This window comes from Balaenoptera borealis (assembly GCF_965194805.1).
Source record: "Balaenoptera borealis genome assembly, chromosome: 14".
Lineage (NCBI taxonomy): Eukaryota > Metazoa > Chordata > Mammalia > Artiodactyla > Balaenopteridae > Balaenoptera > Balaenoptera borealis.
The window spans coordinates 90009581-90029906 of NC_138875.1; the positions used below are offsets into that span (position 1 = coordinate 90009581).

General features: G+C 44.2%; 1 protein-coding gene across 15 annotated transcripts in view; it reads right to left on the bottom strand.

The window, feature by feature from the left end:
* RIMBP2 (RIMS binding protein 2) overlaps window positions 1–20326 on the bottom strand; it is a 338608-nt gene that overhangs the window by 202273 nt on the left and 116009 nt on the right. Inside the window, exon 1 of one of the 15 annotated variants that reach the window (XM_082353191.1) lies at window positions 15195–15340. The exons of the other annotated variants lie outside the window; for them this stretch is intronic. The gene's annotated coding sequence lies outside the window, so the exon portion shown is untranslated. Of the gene's footprint in view, window positions 1–15194; window positions 15341–20326 lie in introns of those variants that run through there. 15 annotated transcript variants of the gene reach the window in all.

Consider the following 20326-nt stretch of genomic DNA (forward strand, 5'->3'; position numbering starts at 1 on the left):
ATCTATTTTACATTTGGTAGTGTATATATGTCCATGCCACTCTGTCACTTCGTCCCAGCTTACCCTTCCCCCTCCCCGTGTCCTCAAGTCCATTCTCTACGTGTGTATCCTTATTCCTGCCCTGCCTCTAGGTTTTTCAGAACCTTTTTTTTTTTTAGATTCCATATATATGTGTTAGCATACGGTATTTGTTTTTCTCTTTCTGACTTACTTCATTCTGTATGACAGACTCTAGGTCCATCCACCTCACTACAAATAACTCAATTTCGTTCCTTTTTATGGCTGAGTAATATTCCATTGTATATATGTGCCACATCTTCTTTATCCATTCATCTGTCGATGGACACTTAGGTTGCTTCCACGTCCTGGCTATTGTAAATAGAGTTGCAGTGAACATTGTGGTGCATGACTCTTTTTGAATTATTAACCTTTGACCTTTCATCTTTGATTCATTCACCTTGCCACTGCTTTCCACTCCACCAGACCCCACACAGGATGGTCCTTCATGGAACCCAAGGTGTTTTCAGGTACAGACCTGTCAGGCATTTCATTAGTCTTTGATTTATAAACCATAGAATCATAACTGTTTTAATATCCTCTCTCAGTATTTTTTTTTTCAATGAGAAAGGCTCCGCTTGGCACTAAAATGTATTTTTTTTATATCTCTGGGATACTTGGTTATCTCCCTTTTGGCGTAAGTGTGAGCAGGCATCAAGTCTGAAGACTTAGGTGGTCCCCAGAATCTAGCTGGATTTGAATAGCAGTGTTGTTTTCCTTGTATATGACTACTTTTAGCTTCTATTTCTAGAAGGATTTTCCACTTAATCTAGTGATATAAAGGTTTTTTCAAATAGATTTACCCAGTATATTAATTTAAAGAAATATTATTATAAGTAATAGTAAAGTTATAAAGCAGATAGGGCAAAAATCAGGAGGGTGGTAATTCTCCCAGATAAATATTTATGAAACTAATGAACACAGTTCCCTCTCTTCCAGACCCATAGGTTTCCAGCTCCCTTGTCTAATGCTCCATAATGTTTGCTTCTCACCTTTTGCCTGGGCTGGCTGGTTATCACTTTCATGAACCCACATTATCTTCTCACAACATCAGATCCATGGAGTGGCTAGTTCATGTCTTACTCGTTCCTAAATCTCCCACAGCACACACAGCAGGAGCACTGGATAAAGTCTGACGAACTGAGTTTTCCCTCTGCCTCTACGAATCCAGCCTCTCCCCCAGGGCCTTTGGTGTTCCTCCTCCAGAAAGCCCTCCGTGATCACCCTGGCCCATAATGTCCTTATCTCTGTGAAGAATCTGCTTTGGTTAGCTCTGCATCCATTCCCCATTCTCCTAGTTCTAACATTCCAAGTTCTCTCAGGGCAATTATCGTTCTCTTATCCAAGCCAGGGTGGGCACACGATCCAGACCTGGACAAAGTGCCTCAGCAAAATAATTGTTAAGAAACAGATGATGTCTCAGGTTGATTGCCAAGTTGGTCCCATCAGAGACAATCTTGGGACTTCTGTTGAGCTATCAGAAAGAAGCAGATCCCTTTCTTCCTGCTTAGGTAGCTAGGAAAAGAGAAGGTTAGCCTAGAGCTGCTGGTGGCCACTGTGTGGAAAGAACCTGCTGAGACGAAGCTGGTGTGGAAGAAGGTGGGTTGGGAGATGGTGGGAGATGGAAAGAGACTAAATCCTGATGACATTGCTTCAGCCCCTGGATCCATCCTTGCCTGAAGTCCTTCTCTCAATAAATATCCTGTTTGCTTAAGCCAGACTGAGTTGACTATTCATTAACTTGAAACAAAAAAATCTGTGACTAATACACCAACATTTGAATCTCAGAAGTCCATCTTCTCTGTACTAACCATTTGAATAGAGAAAGATACTGTATCTCTGTGTCTTCACACTGCCTTCTTATAAAGATACCAAGTCATCAGGGCTCACCCTAATCCAGTATGACCTCATCTTAACTTACATCTTTATTACATCGGCCAGGACTCTATTTCCGGATAAGGTTATATTCACAGGTAACGGGGTTAGGATTGGAACATATCTTCTGTGGGGACTAAATTCAACCCATTACAGCTACTGCCTTGCAACTCCTGAAAGGCAATTTCAAGGTAAAGGAGAGAGAGAAACGAGCTGGATATATTTGTGATAAAACATCTAGCCTCATCTGAGTCTAAATTACATCTGGACTTGCCCTAAAATATCCTTTCTTATTTAAGCTAGTTGGAATGGATTTTCTATTATTTCTAACAAAACACATTGTAACTAAAACAGGTATGGAGCTTCCCAAGTAACTGATCTCATGTGGGTAGGATGGTCTCCCCAAAGCCAGACAGGTTTCTGAGCAAATTGACCAAGGACTCAAAAATCTTCTCACCCTCTCCTATTGCTAAAGACAAAAAGATCAGTTCCTCTTCATTCTCAGGTTTTTTTCTCCCTCCTTCAACTTTCCTGGTATAGGGCTTGTTCAGCAGGTGGGGAAGGATTCCCACTCTATCATCCCAATGGGCCGTGTCGCCTCCTTTCTACCTGGTGCTACCTGCTCCCAGGGGCCTTGCCCCTTTTCATACTGCGTGGCCACATCTGAACAATCATCCTGGCAGCTGATGGAATTTCAAATAGAAATTCAGGCAAAATGCCTCTTCAAAAGCGTTGAGATGGAAATTTTTTTTATAGCTTTGTAATGTAAATAACCTTGAAGTCAAAATTCCAGCAACAGAAAGCAAATGTAAGACTGCACATGAAAAGGATGGAAAAGCGATCTTTCAGTCATATTCAATTGTACAGTGATCTTGCTAATAATGCAAGGCACACAGCCCATTTAGAAAGAGAGGGAGGGAGGGAAGAAGGGAGGGGAAGGAGGGAAGGAGAAAAGGATGAAGGGAAGGAGGGAAGGGGGGAAGGAGGGAAGGGAGGAAGGAAGGAAGGAAGGAAGTTAGTTTGAACCTCCAGCCCAGACTTTGATCAGTGATAGGTCTTTGTCTAAAAGCCAGAAATTAACACCTTTCTTGCTGTTGAAGTGTCTGTGTTTTAAAAAAAAATTTACTCTGTAAGAAATTACCTTCAAATTATGGCACCAAATTGGAAAAACTGGAAAAAATATGTTTTCCTAACATGTTGGTATTCATTCAGTCATTTCATGATTCATTCAATCATTCAATCAATTATTCAACAAATATATGCGCTTGCTGTGTGTCAGGGAAACATCCTGGGTGCTGGAACCCTGAAAAAATAAGGCAAATTCCCTGCCCTCACGAAGTCTCTATTGAAGTGGGTCACACAGTCCGCAGACAAGCAAATAAATAAACACGGTGTCAGGGAGTGTGGAGGCTATAAGGTAATTTCTTCACAAAACCAATGGCTGCAGCTCATTATCGAGAACTTTTCTTCCCTCATCTCTTCCAGGACGGAAATCAGGATGCCCTTTACCTGCCCTGTCATGATTGATTTCTTAGTTCCTTGGGAATCAGACCCTTCAAATTCAAAGAAACCTAAAACTGCCCAGTTTACAGAATGGAGCTTCTGCCTGTGAGTTACCGGCCCTAATCAAACAGGGAACTAAATCAAGTAGAGATTTTAGAAGCCACAGTTCTGGATTAACAGCCTGGGATATTTTTATCTGAATATCCGCTACTTTCCATAGTGATTGACTCATACGTAGCCTTAATCTGACAAAGCCATGTCGTCATGGGAACCAGACCTGGTCCTTGGCCACAGGTTAAAAATTAAGCTCCACCTGTGATAATGTTCCCTTATCAATCTCCTCTCGGAACCCAAAGCCCTTCCATTTACTCTGGGCAGCTGGCCACTCTCTGTTGATAGCGTCTGCCAGTGGCAAAGGCTCTGTTGCCTGGTTACTAATTGGTGACGGGGACAAACCCTGGCTGGACGGCAGCAGGTCAAAGACGCCTGAAGGCTGGGCACGCTGACTGGAGAGTGTCCGTGAGGATGTGGCCCCGCAGGCAGCACACTGTCCTTGGCCCTTTGTACTCGGGAGCCAACACAAGGCCACATGGGACAGGACCCTCATCGCAGGAGGCTCGTGGAAGTATGAAGGACCCCACTCATGGCCGCCCACAGCATGGCAGTGTTTCCCTGGGGTGCGCGCCCTGGCACCATGATTTGACGCAGGAAAGAAGAAAGAAAGAGGCTCCTGGATCCGAATAGCAACAGGGCCAGTGGAGGCTGTGCTCACATTTCTTCCAGCCAAAGCGCCCGGCTTCGCTTTGAACGTCGTCTGGTGAGAATGGCAAGCACGGCGTCCAGCCCCCTCCAGCCACAGGATGAGAAAGAGACCCGGATCCGGAAGTCTCGTGACTTTAAATCTTGAGCAGAGACACCCAAACACCAAAGCCAGTGTCTGCAGCAGATTCGTTCCTCTGGGTGTCATTCTGAGCAATCAGCCATTAATACCCACTCCCCAGATTGCCAAGTCCTCTCCTTCCTGTTGATTCTTCTAGAAAATGCTTGGTTTTGAGATTGCCAGAACTAGGTTGTGCTGTTTGCATCCAAAGGCCTTGTGTCTGCTTGCTGGGGCTGCTGTAACAAAGCATCACAAACTGGGTGGCTAAGAAAACAGGTTTGTATGTCTCACAGTTCTGGAAGCTGGAAGTCTGAGATCAAGGTGCCGCTCCTGAGGCCGTGCAAGGGGATCTGTCCCTGGCCCTCCCCCAGGTCCTGGCGGCCCACTGGCAACGCCCTCGGCCTGTAGAAGCATCACGCCATCTCTGCTTCTGCTGCACATGGTGTTCTCCCTGTGTGCGTGTCTGTGTCCTAATTTCCCCTTTTATAAGGACATCAGTCCTACTGGATTAGGGCCCGCCCTAATGACCTCCTTTTGACTTGATTACCTCTGTAAAGACCCCTTCTCAAAGAAAGCCACATTTTGAGGTACTGGGGCTCAGACCTCTAGCATTTTGGGGGGAACACAATTCAACCCATAACAGATCTCTAAGTGACCCAGACCGGACCACCCCATACAGCCATGGCGAGCATGTGGGAGCCAACAAACCTGGACCCCGTGGTAAGGCTGGGAGGAACACAATTCAACCCATAACAGATCTCCAGGTGACCCAGGCTGGACCACCCCATACAGCCATGGCGAGCACGTGGGAGCCAACAAACCTGGACCCCGCGGTGAGGCTGGGACCCCTGTTAGTGCTCCACGGAATAGTTACGTTAGCCACGGGCAGGTGAGCAACGTGCCTGGTGATCTGGCAGGATGCAGAGGGCCGCAAAAGCAAAAGCTCGCCTCTGTAGGGAGGACGGGGTGGCCTCCTGGTGAAGGATGAGTGCATGTTTCACCCCAGTCTCCTGGGGGGCATGGTCACTCTTATATGGGAAATAACCTTAGCTGAACTTGAAAACTTTTTTTTTTTTTTTTTAATTCTGAGGATCTATGAACAGCAGGTTAATCACACTGTATTGTAATTACATTGTATTGAAATTTGCTAAGAGAGTAGATTTTTTTTTTTTTTTTTTTTTATGGCTGTGTTGGGTCTTCGTCTCTGTGCGAGGGCTTTCTCTAGTTGCGGCGAGCGGGGGCCGCTCTTCATCGCGGTGTGCGGGCCTCTCACTATCGTGGCCTCTCTTGTTGCGGAGCACAGGCTCCAGACGCGCAGGCTCAGTAGTTGTGGCTCACGGGCCCAGTTGCTCCGCGGCGTGTGGGATCTTCCCAGACCAGGGCTCGAACCCGTGTCCCCTGCATTGGCAGGCAGATTCTCAACCCCTGCGCCACCAGGGAAGCCCCTGAACTTGAAAACTCTTGATCCTGATCACAAGGTTTCAGGAAACGGGTCCTCTGAAACAAGAGCATTAAGGTGGTAGAATTTGGGTGGATCCTCTCCGTGAGTGAAAAGTATGGGGCCCAAGAAATGATAATACAAAGTTCTGCTGCCTTTTTGAGCCTAATTGTAGAGATGCCATGTCAATGGGGAAACAGCACCAGGCCTGTGAACCCTAAATGCATGGTTAAGGGACTCTGATTAAAACTGAAGCCAACACAGAGGAAATTGGCTCAGAAACCCCAAACATAGTTTGAGGTCCTGGATCAAGCCGTTCCTGAAGTCAGAATCTACACTCTCTTCAATTAACTCCCCTTTGTGCTTAAGCTACTTTGAGCTGGTTTTCTGTCATTTGCAAGCTAAAGAGCCCTGACAAACACAATAGCATAGTGCATCTCGGGCACCAAAAGCCTTTCTGAGAGTACAGCCATGCCAGCAGTCGCATTTCTCTTTCTGCAGGACAAAAGGAGCACGTCAGCTACATTCCAGGGTCTGGGTTTGCCAAGAGAGCAGAGTGAAACAGACGCTATCAAGACCCGTATACTGTAGCTGAGAGTCTGAGTTTCACAGCGGTTTCTGAAGCCCTTGCCAAACACCTTTGCACTCTCTTGATTTTTACTGCCCTTGCAGGCCCAGGGCAGTACTAATGATCATGTGACTATAATTGGCCCTGAACTTCGATAGCAACAGAGCCCTTTCCATTTTGGCTTGCCTACTTGAAAAAAAAGAAACAAACAAAATGAAATTTAAAATACATAATTGCCTTAGTCATGAAGAGTAATCACATTAAGAGCCATTTTAACTAGACATTTCCACCCAAATGACATTACGCTGAGACAGTCTGTCCCGAGGTCCCAACCAAAAGCGAGATCCCGGAACCTGCGGGAAGTACAGTCTAACAGTAGTCTTCAGTTTGGTCCTGGAGCCCAGGAACCCCTTGCAGCTCACAAGGTTGCATTCTCTGAGGTTGGAGGAAACTTGTTTTCCCCAAATATCACAAGTTTTGCCATTTCTGTGTCCCACCTAATAACTGCCCCTTTTTTCTTAAACAAGCATGTATACCTTATGGACATCATGATATTGAAAAAAGGAAATTTTATCTCATTGTGGTTTTGATCTGCATTTCCTTGATGATCAGTGATGTTGAGCATCTTTTCATGTACCCGTTGGCCATCTGTATGTCTTTTTTGGAAAAATGTCTGTTCAGGTCCTCTGCCCATTTTTTAATCAGATTTTTTGTTATTGAGCTGCCTAAGTTCTTTATACATTTTGGATATTTACTCTCATTACATATATGATTCGCAAATATATTTTCCCATTCAGTATGCTGCCTTTCGGGTTTGATGATGGTTTCCTTTACTGCGCAGAGGCTTTCTAGTTTGACGTTTTCCCAGGTGTTTATTTTGGTTCTTGTTGCCCTTCCCTGTGGAGTGAGGTCCACAAAAACATTGTTAAGACTGATATTAGTGAGGGTTCCACCTGTGTTTTCTTCTAGGAATTTCATGGCTTCAGGTCTTACATTCAAGTCTTTAATCCATTTTGAGTTAATTTTTATGTATAGGGAAAGACAGTGGTCTATTTTCACTCTTTTGCTTGTGGCTGTCCAGTTTCACACGTGTCGTCATGGCTATCATCAAAAAGACCAGAAATAACAAATGTCGGAGAGGATGTGGAGAAAAGGGAACCCTTGTGCACTGTTGGTGGGAATGTAAATTGGTGCAGCCACTATGGAGAACAGTATGGAGATTCCTCAAAAGGTTAACAATAGAACTATCATATGACCCAGCTATCCCACTTCTGGGTATTTATTCAAAGAACATGGAAACACGAATCTAAAAAGATGCATGCAGCCCCATGTTCATTGCAGCATTATTTACAATAGCCAAGGTATGAAAACAACCTAAGTGTCCATCAACAGATGAATGGATGAAAAAGATGTGGTACATATACACAATGGAATACTACTCAGCCATTAAAAAAAAAAAAGGAATGAAATCCTGCCATTTGGGACAACATGGATGGACCTTGAGAGCATTATCTAAGTGAAATAAGTCAAATGGAGAAAGACGAACACCGTATCATTTCACTCATGTGTGAAATCTAAGAAACAAACAAACAATAAAACAGAAACAAACTCATAGGTACAGAGATCAGATTAGTGGTTACCAGAGGGGAGAGGGGTCTAGGGGGAGGGTGAAATGAGTGAAGAAGGGGGTCAACTATATGCTGAAGGATGGTAGCTGTACTCAGTGGTGACCACTCTGTAGTGTATACAGTTGCCGAGCTATAATGCTATACACCTGAAACTTACATAATAAAAAAAGATTGAAAAATATATTGGTCGACCGTGAAATAATTAACCTAATAAAGATGAAAGGTACAGATTTATTTCTTGAGAAAAGAGAAACTTTATATTACTACCATGAAAACATTGGTTAATGTGCTACTTATAATTTTTTAATAAAGAATTATATTTTTTCCCAGTAACACTATGACTGTATCTGGGCTTGGCTGACTGTATTTGTCTATTTGGTTACCTGTAGAACACTCTGGAAATATTGGGCAGGCCGATAGATTTAGGCTATGCCTTCCCCAGGCTGAGAGTCACAAAATTCTCCACAGAAGCAGAGAAGACAAAATTTCTCTCTCTCTGACCCTACTCAGGGCTTGGATAGAATGTCTGTTCCATGAGCTCAGGGCATTGAGTAAACAGCCAGCCAACTCCAGGAGACAGGAATGATACAATTTATCTAAGAGGTGGAGTAAACAAACAGATGGGGTGGCCCAAGTGCCAGTGGATGGTGGGTCCATTTCCTCCCAGCGTCAATGACCCCCGGTATCAGCAAATATTGACTGAACGCCTATAATGTACAAAGTCAGGCTGTTAGACACACACACACACACACACACACACACACGTGTGTAGGAAAAAGGTCCAGAAGGACCAAACTGATGACACTGGTGAGATTGGTGAAAGGGAGAGAGTCAAAGACACTTGGGTTTTTACAAACTGAATATATCAATTTCCTGACTGAGTCATGGAAAATGAATTTTAAAAGTCACAGAGCAGTATGTGTAGGTACTTGGATACATATACACGTAAATGTATGCACACACACATATATACATCCCATTTTTGTATATGCATAGATAACCATGTATCAAGACATTATGTCTGCATGTAGATTTGTGTATGCATGGGAAAGGGTCTGAAAATTCTAAAAGGAAACACCTAACTGTTAATAGTGATTATGGATGGGGACCAGGGATGGGAAAGTTATACAGGAGACTTTAACCTTTTACTTTATACACCTCTTTAAGATGTGACTTCAAGGAACATCTCTTGCCCTTGAAATCTGACAAAGGAAAATGATTTTAAAGATGTTTCCACACATTCACAACCTCTATGAAAGTTTTGTTGATGACATAATTTCTCCAACTTGGGTCTAGGAATAAACATTTTAATGTTTTCATTACACAAAGGGGCCCTGGTCCCTGTTTAAAAGAATGGATACAATCCTATTGAAAATAATGATCACGACAGATTTATATATGTGCTGCCCCAGGCGAACTTAAACCTCAGTGATTGATCGTCAAGGTGTGTTGAAGGAAATGTTAATGTCCTCCACGTTGAAGGTACTCTCAAGAGCCTTCTCCTCTGAGTCAATATGCAGCCCCCTCTGAGACTCGCTGGCTACACCTCCTATTTCGAGAAGTCACAGGGATCTGTATTCTAATTGCTTTCCCCTCACAGTGAAATAATTCAAACATCCCATCCCCTTCCAAAGTGAGAACAAGAGCTAAATTTAAATGCAATAACGTAATGGTGCATCTGCAATTCCAAGCAGCCAACGATCTATCAAAAAAAAAAAGATCAGCCCATTCCAAATATAGGAAAGATTCACACACATGCACATCACTCCTCTCTGTAGCTTTCAACCCCAGAATGACCAAATTTAAAAACCTAAAGTAATAAGCTCCCAAAATAACCTGCCTGTTACCCCTAAGAGAACAGAGTAACTTCTAGGTCCCCCAGGCCAGGTAGAATAAATGAACTTGAAAAAATTACACACAAATAATAACCCGCATCACTCAACTGAGACGTATCCTCTTTGAAAGTGTTCTTAATGACACAATTTGTCTGTTGAGGGCGTGCAGATAAACGCCTCTTCTTATAAATGATATCCATTGAAGAAACGGATAGTGTTAGATTGATCGTGATGAAAGATAAAAGATCTGGAATATTACCCAGGCATCTTCCCACCTCCAAGGACCCTGCCTTTATTAACTAAATGTTGGGGAGTTTTTGGCTCTAGAGTGATAGCAAACGGATGGTTACCAAGTGTATATCCTATATCTGAAACAGCTTAGTTTCACATACAGACTCTTTCTGCTTCCTGCCAGGGAAAATGAACACAGAAAATAGAAATCACAGGACTGGGTGTGAATTTAAGTCTAACAAACACATCCTGGCTGGGTCCATTCCCACCACCACCATCACCATCACCTTCGCCATCACCAGGTCTACCATCAGCACCTGTATCGTCCCCATTGACCCCTACCACCATGTTTACTGTGTTCAGACCAAGGCCCCACCCAGGAACCCTCAAACCTGAACCCCACATAAAGGAATGATCGAGCCAGCCCAGATTTCTCTCCTGCACTCTGGACCTGGCCATCTAACTGCTGCTTTCCTCCCCAATCCCCCACCTGCCCCGTGTTTAGGTGTGACTCAAACTCAAAACAGAGTTTCAGCACAAAACTGAATCTGAATGAATCTTCCCCACGAATCTAATTCTCTTTCAATCTTTCTCATCGTAGGAAATGCCTCTCCCCCCGCACTCTGTGGTCCACGTCAAAGTTCTGGACGTCATGCTCGTGACCCCTCTCACTCTTCGTCCGCCCCGATCCACCGCTATGACGGGCAGATTGTACTGCCCAAGCTCATCTGTAATGTCTCCGGTGGCCTTCACTTCTACCACCAATACCCTGATCCGAGGCACCACGGCCACTCCTTGGGCTATCTGGTGGCCTCCTAATTCTCCTTGCTACCACACTTGCTTCCATCTCCACTCAGAATTTGGGGTGATACTTTTAGGAGGCGAATTTTGATCATATGTCACTTTCCTATGTAAAATCGGTCACTACTGGCTGGCCATTGTTCTTAAGACCTAAAATCTATATCCTAACACAGCTTATAAGGTCCTGAATGGGCTGCCCCTCTCCACCTCTTCCCCATCTGCATCCAGACAAAGACTTTTCATGCATCAAGCTCTTTCTTGCCTCAGGACCTTTGCACTGCCATTCCCCCATGACACTGCTATCTCCACAAGAGCACAGACATTTGCTTTGGTCACTGTTCTGACCTCTCCACCTAGTTGACATACAGTTGGCCTTGATAAACATGTCTTGAATAGACCCTTAAACAATGAAAAAATGGACACAGCCCTGAGTGATGCAGTGGGTAGAGCCTCAGATGGAAGAAAGGACAACTCAACACAAAGTTCCACTGCTGGGTTCCAGGTGTCAGGACACAAAGTGGGAAATTCCCAAGTGGGTCTTCCAAGGGTTGGGTCTGATCAAATGTGTCTTCTGGACCCTCAGGCTTCCGGTATGATGGGTCATTTCTAAACTGTAGGAAGAAGGGTATAATCTTCTATCACAAAGAATGGCTTATGAGTTGGCTTTTCTGCCTCTTTCACCTTCCTCTGTGCCTAAGACACAGGCAAAGTCAAGGAATATGCTCTTACTTTCTGGTTCATAGCGCTGAGGGCTAAGTAAGTGACATAGCTGAGACTTAACTCGTGATCTTCCCAGCCTGACACTTTCCTTTCCTTCACCCAAATGTCCTGGTGTAGAATAACACAAAAATATGCACATACCCTGACACTAAGCTTTCATGACTCTCTGAGTAGAGTTCCACATTCCTGAATGAGACAAGAGAAATTGCGTGTAGGGCTAATTATCCCTCTTTGTATAATTATGACATGCCACCAGCTGATGACAAGAGGGACAGAATGGAGACCCAAATCAACATTCAGGCTTGCTCTATACATTCCCTTAATTATATCAACATGACTGATGCCAGAGGATTATAAGAAGTGTTACTGTAGGTCAAATTAATGAATAAAAATCAACATAAAAACCAACGAGTGGGCTTCCCTGGTGGCTCAGCGGTTAGGAGTCCGCTTGCCAATGCAGGGGACACAGGTTCGGAGCCCTGGTCAGGGAGGATCCCACATGCCGTGGAGGGGCTAAGCCCGTGCACCACAACTACTGAGGCGACGTGCCACAACTACTGAAGCCCACCCGCCTAGACCCCGTGCTCCACAACAGGAGACGCCACTGCATTGAGAGGCTCGTGCACCGCAGGGAAGAGTGGCCCCCGCTCGCCACAACTAGAGAGGGCCTGCGCGCAGCAGCGAAGACCCAACACAGCCAAAAATAAATTAAAAAAAAAAAAAAACCCAACGAGCATGCTGCATGTAGCAAACTCTTGGGAAATTTCCATCTTTCTGCCAAATATTAGAAACAAAAATTCCCATATTTCAGTAGACCTTCAGGTTGACATAAACAATGAAAAAATCAGAAGTTATTTTACTTCTCCCTTATTTTGTTAATAAAATGTCTTTAAACTTCTTAGAACTGCAGAATAAGATGATATGTTGAATTATCTTAGGTTTCATCCAAAAGCTCGAAAGTGTCTCAGGTTCAAAGTAAGCAGCATGGGCGAGTGGAAGAACTAACAGAAAGCTGGGCTCTAGCCTGGAATTTGGAACTGAAAAACAGTCCATAGGACCAAAATTCAGTTTATTTCAATATAGCAAACATCTTCTGAGTACCTATGAAGTTCCTGGCGGTTGTCAGACCCAAACATCAGTAAGATTGGGTCCTTCCAGGACCCACAGTCTGACAGGGGAGGTTGGAACATGCATGTGTAATTTGAATTCAAGCTAGACTTTAATAAGATTTAGAATGATGTGCAAAGGAGATGTGAGGGGAAGGTGTCTAGACAGGATATTGGAGGTTTATTTCCTGGACGTAGTTAATGGCAGAGCTCAGGACAAAGAGGCAGCAGGAAGAGCTCACAGCAGTGGAGTGCCATATTGAAAACAGAGAAATTAACAGAGGCTGCCTGTGGAGACCCCACCCCAGCCCCGATGCATGACGGAAGTAGTTGGGCATTTCCCCACACGACCCTCAAGCCAGGCAGGAGACTGGAAATACCATTTTGGTAGAAAACAATCATCCAAGGGCAAAGACCTCCATATGGTGACATTGGGAACTTCCATGACAAAATGTTCAGTTCCCTGCAATGACCCTGGAGTGAGCTCACCACTGACAAGCCCCACAGACATCCACCAAGTTGTCACGATCTTGCTCTAAAACTGAACAACAAACTAAGCCGTGAAAACACAGGGTGGTCTCTATACACCATCAAGTGGGCCAAATGGAAAGTGCTTCAAAGCACAGAGATCTCCAGTGAGAATCCCACCGGCAGAAGCACTGCATCTGTGTTGACCAACTCCTCTTAATGCAAATCCCCCAAGACCTTCCAACAAGGTCTCTCTAAGAGAAATGGCTAGGGATGACATTAAAAAAAAAGAATACAAGACACCATGATAACTTGCAAGTTGTGCAAATATTTCCTAATTCTGTGAAAGGGAAAAAGTAAGTAGGACAATAATTCCTAGCTTCTCAATGCATTTAGTGAATTTGGGTTCTCTCTGCATAGATTAAGTAAATTCACCTCTTCTTTTCCTTCACTTTTCTGGGCTCTGGGATCATGCATCTTCAGCCACCTTTCTTCTCTCTGCGCCTTTTCCCCAGCCCACTCCTAACAGGGGCTAAGCGGCTCTAATGTTGCTGCATCTCACCAGACTGACTGGAGAGCTTGTTAATGATTACAAAGCACAAAAAAACCCTCTACATGCTTGCATGTGAAGTATGCTTATTATTAATTCAAAAGTGGTCCGGCAAGATAATGCCTTTGAGGGGATGTGCATAACCAACTCTAATGCGTCTGAAGTAAAATTGGATGTACGGCTCAACGAACACTTCATACAAAGTTTTAATTAACAGAACTGTTGGGGCAAATAGGGAAAGAAAAGCAATGATTTATTAATGCACAATTTACTGCTGCTATCAAATGCCAAGCCACTGAAAACACTGCTCACCTGCTTTGCCCTATAAACATGTTTATCACAGAGTACGGAATAAATCCTTCTGCCACGAGGGAAAATCCAGTTCTAGGTACTTAATGTTCAGAATACACTCCATTTCATCTATCCATTTAATACCAGAATAAATAGAAAAAATAGAATAGAATCCACTGGCCTTCTTAGAAAACAAACTTATGGTCACCAAAGGAGAAAGGTGGGGCGGGGAGAGATAAATTAGGAATTTGGGATTAACATGTACACACTACTATAAATAAAATAGGTAATCCACAAGGACCTACTGTAGAGCACAGGGAACTCTGCTCAATACTCTGTAACAACCTATATGGGAAAAGATTCTGGAAAAGAATAGATACATTTATATGTATAACTGAATCGCTTTGCTGTACACCTGAAACTAACACAACATTGTAAACCAACTATACTCCAATATAAAATAAAAAATAAATACATACATACATACACACAATACATAGGATCCAACAGCCCGCACAAGCTTCCTGACATTTTCACACATATTATTTCAACAAATATTGCACTTACATGATATAAAAATACTACAATGACATTCATTCTCTAGTTATATTCATTACCTGAAAACTTCACAGTGTTAAACCCAGTCTCACAAGCTGGGCTTAAAGAACTGGCAAATGCTGTCCCCAAACTGAATACAAAACAAAGGTAAAAACGTCCACCGGAGACACTGCAACTTTAAATATGCGCTGTTTGTAACGCCCACTGCGTGATGCTCAAATGAGCAAAAGCAAATGGTCTCATCTGGAGCAGAGCTTTCCTGAGGAAGTCAGGTTGAGTGGACAAATAAGGAACGCTCCGCACTTCAGCAAGTTGAACAGCTGCCTTTGTCCTGAGAGACAGTATATTTATTCCGAGTGTCCTGCTCACAATTTACCCAATGAGCCGACCCTTGGTGCAAAGGATCCTTGCAGCCCTGACGCTGGCCTGGGGACAGATCTGGAAGTAAATGAGTACAGGGTAGCAACAGGGATCGAAGCCACAAGTGAGACCCAAAGGCTTTGAAACCGGGAAGGATCACAGTCTCCGAGGCTGCAAAATACTTCTACCTGGGTCTCAGAGCATAAGGGCAGTTCTCCAGTCTTGAGCCAGCCCAGTCCAGGAGGGTGATTTTCCTGCCTCTGTGAATAAGCCGTATCTCATTAACCCTGCAGACCCTTCCCCAACCCCCAAAGCGGGTACTTACGAGATGCTGGGGTTCAGTGCCCTAGTGTATCAGACGGGCTAGCCTGGGCTGCCTGCCCCCCAGCCAGCGCCAGTTCCTGTACCCCGTAGACGCCAGCCTCTCCAAGCCTCCTCCGATATCTGTGCTCGGCTTCAAGCTGGAAGACTATTTACTTATTCATGGACTGCCCGAGCCGGCCAGGAACTGCTTTGTGTCAGCTGAATAGGATGGTAATTCAATCTCCAAATGGGAACTGTTCGGCACATGGCATATCTGTCATAATGAGTCACGCAGATAAAAAAGAACATGGCTTTCAGAGCCACGGGTGAAACGTGTGTTTTGACAACGAATAGTGTTACAGGACACCGCCTTCCCTTCCTCCATCACTCGTCTCCCCTCCGAATCAGCCCACCCCAAACACAGCCTCCCTGAGATGCAGGACAGAGAGGGAACCACACTTGGGGGGACTGGATTCTTGGGAAAAGAAAAAGGATGCATCTCTGTTCTCTTGCAAGAAGTGTGCACCGTTGGAGAGAGAGAGAAGGTGGAGATGTTTGGGAGTCGGCAAGAAAAGCTGAAGGGGCGACGAAGCCAGTGGGAAAAGAGTTCATCTCTATCAAAAGTTTTCCATTGTGGAATGCTTTACATGCATTCTCTCAATAACAGCGGGGGCTCCAGCACCCGGAAATAATTGCATTAATTAAGTCATAGGCTCCCGAGGATGGTCTGACGTTTAGAGCTGAGAAGACTCGAGTCAGATGGCAGCGTGAACGACTCCTGGTCCCCAGAGAACCCGAAGTAGTGGAGGTACCCTCTTAATTCTCATTCCTGCTACTGTTCCTGCCTCCTGGTAATTTTTTCTTGAGAATTTAAAACCTGTATTTCGTCTGATTTCTTTGTTTCAGCCACATGAAGCCCTACTACTGCCCAGCCTCTTCTTTCTCCTCTGTCCCACCCCCCGACAAGCCCCTTCCTCTCTTCATTTCCTTACCCATAGAGCTTGGACTCTGCCCTCCAAACTACCCTCTTGTCAGTGTATCCTAAGCTTTTCTTCCCTCTGTTCCCCAGGTATCAGCCTGGCAAGACCCCAACCCCTAGGTTAACCAATAGCCCACCTTCTCTATACCTACTGGACAGGCTGCTGATGACCACTGTAGAAAACCCACAACCCAGGCAGGCCCATGTCCCAACTGCCTGTCCCCCAGGAGACCATAAGCCCCATGAGGGTAGGGACCTTGCCTACCATGTTCTGTGTGCTGTTCTAAGCAATCCATACTGTCCAGCCAAAGAAGCTACTCAAACATTTGTTGAAATACCAACTGAATGAAGTCTTCAATGTTACCTTGAAATATGTATCAGTCAGGATGGGCTTGGTTATGCTGTGGTAACAAATAGCCCTCAAATATCAGTGGTTTCAAATGACAGAGGTTTATTTCACACTCATACTCTGTGTCTGTGGAGGGTCAGCTATAGCTCTGCCCCACATCGTCCTCACTATGGGACCCAGACCGATGGAGTAGGAAACAGGAAATAGAAAATCAAAAATAGGAAAGTGTTTGTAGTGGCATAAATAAAATATTCCATACTCCATAGCCACCGGATTTCTGCCCTGAGATGTTTTGCTGAACTGAATCTTCAATTTTTACCCACCCTGCTCCCTTTCTGTCTTCAGGTCTTGGCTCAGACATCGCTTCTCCATGGAAGCTGTCCCCTGACCACTCAATCTAAAGCACACAGCATCTACCCACCCCCCACCATCACCAATTAAAAATGTTTATCTTCTGTGGCCCCATTAGAAGGTCAGGTCTCTTATCGATCTCACTCCCCACTATGTCCCCTGAGACTGGTGCCTGGAACACAGTAAATGCACGATAACCGTGTGTTGAATAAAAGAATGAATGAATAAAATAGCAGATTACACTGGAGAAAGCACAATATTTTGGTGTAATTAGTTATAAAATCAGTGAGTTCAAGAAGCAGTCTCATTAAAATGGAAGTAGTATAATATAGTAAGAGTAGCATAATTAAAACAGAAGATTTGGGCCACATATCAGGAAACCAGAAATTAATGAAGATGAAGGACTTGTCAAAGTATTCCCTGCACTGTTTGCTAGGAGAAAAAGACTTATAAGACTTGATCGGAACCAGTCCTAATGAATAACAGAGTGAGATGGAGCTATAGAAGCTTGGTGTAAATATCCTTTAGCTATTTGTGTATGTTTTTTTTATTTGTTATTCATCCAGCAACCTTCTTACCTACACTTGGATCTCTTAGTGTATAGCTCATGAGAAAAGGAAGAAAGATTGTCCAAATTACTAGTACCCTGTATCATACCAGCTCTATTGACTTTGGTTATTAAGATTTTCTTAGTTATTTGGTTATTTGGTGAATTTTGTCAGTGTTTTGGGCATTGGCTAGACTGTTGAGAAAATCAGGTTTTGCAATATTTGAATTTAATGACCGTGGGTTGTAAAGACCCCTGAGACCCACCTCCAACTTCCTTGGTATGGTGACATCAGCAATATCTATTTGCTACAAGATGGCATTAGGTGAATAACTTGTGAATTACTCAATTCATGTCCAAAAGCATAGACATCCCCCAATGTTTCACCTGCCTGATTTCTCCGGGGTCTCCCTGGATCAATAGATAGGAAAGCTGCCCTATTTTGGAATATCCACTGTTGGGATCTGCTTAAAAACACCCTCACAAGCACCCAAGATGTCCTTCAGTGGGTGATGGACAAACAAACTGTGGTCCATCCCGACAATGGGTTATGATTCAACACTAAGATAAAATGAGCTATCAAGCCATGAAAGGATGTAGAAGAACCTTAAATGCATATGAGTAAGTGAAAGAAGCCCATCTGAAAAAGCTACCCGCTGTATGATTCTAACTCTGTGACATTCTGGAAAAGGCAAAACTATGGAGAAAATAAAGAGATCAGTGGTTACTGGGGGGTGGGGCAGGGAGGGAGGGATGAATAGGCAGGGCACAGGGAATTTTTAGGGCAGAAAAACTGTTCTGTATGAGACCATAATGGTGGATACATGTCATATACATTTGTCGAAACCCATAGAACGTACAACACCAAGAGTGAACCCTCAGTAAACTCTGGATTGTAGTTAATAATAATGTTATCAATGCATAAACAACGAGGTCCTACTGTAGAGCACAGGGAACTCTATTCGGTATCCTGTGATAAACCATAATGGAAAAGAATATGAATAAGAATGTATATATATATATGTATAACTGAGTCATTTTTCTGTACAGCAATAATCAACACAACATTGTAAATCAACTATACTTCAATTGAAAAAATAAATAAAAATAAAATTCATTGAGCTAATGACCATAAATAATAATAATAATCATGTATCAACGTTGGCGTATCAATTGTGATCAATGTACCCACTAATGCAAGATGTGGGCAATAGGGGCAACTGTGGGCCGGGAAGAGAGGAGGTCTGTGGGAATTCTCTACTTCCTGATCATCATTTCTGTCAGCCTAAAACTGATCTTTTGTAAAAAGTCTATTGAATTTTTAATTGACCCAAAAAGTATCCGCACCCCTTTCATTGCTGTTCTTTTGTACACAACAAGCTTCTGCCCCACTCTGGGTGAGTGGATTTCTTCCTTTTCACCACGTTGAGGGCATCCGATGTGCCCAAGGAGCATATGCACTCTCCGACGGCCAGAGCTTGGGACGACCCTGTCATGCCCCCAGTCCTCAGAATGGGCCTGGCTCACGGAAAGGGCTCTGTGACTATCTGTTGAATAAAAGATTTCATTTCTTGTGTTTCTGCCTGGCCATGAGTGACAGTACATTAACTAGTGAAAATTGAAAGCCGAGATAAAAACTTCCCCCAGGAAAAGTAGTCCGGCTGCTACATTCTCCAGAGATGTTAAGTCAATAAAATAATCCTAGAGAGCCGCAGACGCGAGGACCACGCCATAAAGGATGGTGTGCGAGGGAGCGCCCAGCATCCGGCATCTCTGATCTGGGATGCTTGCCCCCGGGGCTGCTCGCTTACTTTTTCATTGGCCCTCGTTGGCCCTCATTGGTTTGAATTATTAACTCTCCCTTCAGACACACACCATTTCTCCAGGCTGCACGAGGCGCCCCAGGGCTCGCAAACCCACTCAGTGGATTCCTCGCCGTGTTACTGTCCATCGTAGCCATTTCAGCCACGAAGGAAGGTGGCGAAAGACCCACCACCTGGAAGCATCAATGCTGCTCAAAGATAAAGGCCCTGAGAGCACGAGAAAAGGGCCACTGCAGAGGATGGTGTGTACCCGAGCCTAGATCCCAGAGGCAATGCCTGCATTTAATTACACACGTTTACTGCACAAGAGCTATTTCATCTGCTTAATCATCTTACATGAAAATAAAGTTTGCTCTCCCTAAAAGCCCTGGAACAGTTGTGTGTCCACCCGTCTATCACAGATGAGGCTTTTCTTCAGCCCAATCACTTCTTTATTTTCAAACTGAAGTTCAGGGTATGGTGTTATTTTCTTTTTTTTTTTTTTTCTTTTTGTACAGCAGGTTCTTATTAGTCATCCATTTTATACACATCAGTGTATACATGTCAATCCCAATCTCCCAATTCATCCCACCACCACCCCACCCCACCACTTTCCCCCCTTGGTATCCGTACGTTTGCTCTCTACATCTGTGTCTTTATTTCTGCCCTGCAAACCGGTTCGTCTGGTGTTACTTCTAAAATAAACTTATTTCAGGAATTTGATTTTCTGTTTTAATGTTAACTCTTAGCATCAATAAGAGCCGCTACGACTGTGAGTACTTATTATATACTAAGCACTGATCTAAGTAAAGTGTCCCATTGAATCCTCAAAGGACCCCCGAGGTCAGTACTGTGATTCTCTGCATGTATTACCGGGGAAGACCCCGAGGCACAGAGAAGCTGGTCACCCTGTGGGTCACACAGCTTGGGAGGCGAGAAGTCAGGGTTTGAACGTACTGTGGCAGTCGGGCGGCACGGACTGCACTCGGCCACAGGGCTTTGCTGCTGACCGGTGATGAGCAGCCCCATAGGTCCGGTGGCCAGTGTAGACCGAGGGGAAACAGATAATGACTCTCAACTGCCAATGTTTTCAGAGAAAAAAGCCTTCTCTTTCCAAACGTGAGAA